Genomic DNA, 2,209 nt, shown 5'->3' with positions numbered 1-2,209 from the left:
CATAAACTTTATCTGTTAACAAAGAATTATTTAATTTCCAGAAGCCTCTTCCTTTTGTAAATTCATTTAGCTTACAATATGCAACTACTGGGGAATGATCAGAGCGATAACTATTTTCATATTTAATATCTGGTGACATGGGCAGTAAAGATTCAGACATAAAGAAAAAATCTTGTCTTGCCTGTTTAATAGGATTTTTTCTCCTCCATGTAAAACGTCTAAGTTTTGGATTATTTTCTCGAAAAACATCAATAAGATTTAAACTATCTATTAAATTTAACAGTTCTTCTCTTGCTTTTGGATTATTTAAGTTTCTATAATTCATAGAGTCCATCTCTTTATTCAAAATCAGATTAAAATCACCACCCATTATTATATATTGCGACACATAAAAATCTTCAATCTTTTTTAAAAGGTTTGAGTAAAAAATTGGAGCATCTAGATTTGGACCATTAATATTTATCAATAGAAATTTTAAACCTTGAATTGTAACATCTGCAATCAAAAAATTCCCACTGTCATCTTTACAAACTTTGTGTACATCTAGCTCACAGTTGCTATTAAAAAGGATTGCTACCCCACGAGAATTTGACTTAAAGGAACTGAAAAAGGTCCTGTATCCCCATTGTGACTGTGTAAAATTTTCTTCACTACTTGTAAAATGTGTATCTTGAAGAAAATAAACATTATACTTTTTAGCTTTTAAATAATTCAAAACATCTTTTCTCTTATTTTTATCACCAAGACCCTGGCAGTTAACAGTAAGTATTCTTAATTGATTATTCTCAACATGGTCCTCCATAAAACGCGTGGTAAATTTGTTTTGTCAAGCCCCGATAAGTGGAAAAAGAAAAGAAAAAAGAAGGAAAATAATACAATGTAACAAAAATGAAACTAGTGCTAATTGTAACGGGAACCGTTACAGATGTTCCCCAAACGGCTCCCCAATCCCTTATGATGCCCCATTCCCTACAAGCTTCAATAAATTAGACAATACTTTTGTAATATAGATGGACACTTTATTTTTAAGGGCATTTCATTGGAAAACTACTCCGATATAGCCATATGGGTATTAGCCAATCAAATTTCAACGCATGTGCTTGCACATGTTTTCTACATTTTTCACATTAATTTTCTTATAGTGTCTCACAATACATACATTTGTGTTAAATATTAAAGAATTTCATTGAAAAATAAGAGACATGTAACCCTTTAAGTATTAGCCAATCAGAATTCAGCATACGCGCATGCATAGTCTTGCATTCAATTTTGATAGTATCATAATGTAGGAGCTCTATGTGCCTATCCATGTCGTAAATTTCATCCTGTTTTGTTGAAAACCAAGGGAGTTATAGACATTTAAAGTTTCAACCAATCAGATTGCAGCACACCTGCATGCGCGTGTTTTCAAGAAATTTCCTATATAACATGTTGTAGCACCTTATAATATATACTTATATTCTAAATTTCAAAGTAATTTGTCAAAAAACAAGGAAATTATTGAGATTTTTGTATCAGCCAATCAGAGGAGAGCGCACATGCATGCGCGTGAGTTCACGCTAATTTGAGCATGTTATCTTGTCCATACTCCTAATATATCTTTATATTCTGAGTTTCAAAGCAATTCATCAAGAAATATAAAAGTTACGGCTTCATCAAGTATATCAGTCATTTCAGTCATTGCACGCGCGCGCACGTGCATGCATGTGCGCGCAAAATGACCTTCGTTCCGAACACCTACACAACATGCCTATTAACCCTAAAAAGGTTTCATGTCAATCGGATGAGTGGTTCTATGAGAACACTCTCGGACAAAAAAGTACCGGAGAAGAAAGTAGAAAAAAAGAAAAATAATAATAATAATAATAATAATAAGAAACAGAGTAAAAACAATATGTTCCCAAACTTCGTTTGGGGAACATAACTATTTACAAAAAGAAAGTTTTGTAGCCTCAAATGTGGTCATAATAAAGCGAAAGAATAGCCGACTTGGGCTTACCTTAAAGATAACACAAGTTTGGATTTCCAGAAAGCCTGAAATGTCATCTCTTTGGCTTCATTAATGTCACAGAATAAACAGTGGAATGTAACATTTTTTCCTCAGCGATAACAAGCATAAGAACTTTTTTTTCAAAAGGGGGGGGGGCACAGAATAAACAGTGGAATGTAACATTTTTTCCTCAGCTATTACAGACAGAAGAACTTTTTT

The sequence above is a fragment of the Saccostrea echinata genome, unplaced genomic scaffold (assembly GCF_033153115.1).
Source record: "Saccostrea echinata isolate AGI-Se365-2 ecotype Australia unplaced genomic scaffold, CSIRO_AGI_Sech_v1 ptg000012l, whole genome shotgun sequence".
In the NCBI taxonomy this organism is placed as follows: Eukaryota; Metazoa; Mollusca; class Bivalvia; order Ostreida; family Ostreidae; genus Saccostrea; species Saccostrea echinata.
This window is presented reverse-complemented; position numbering follows the sequence as displayed.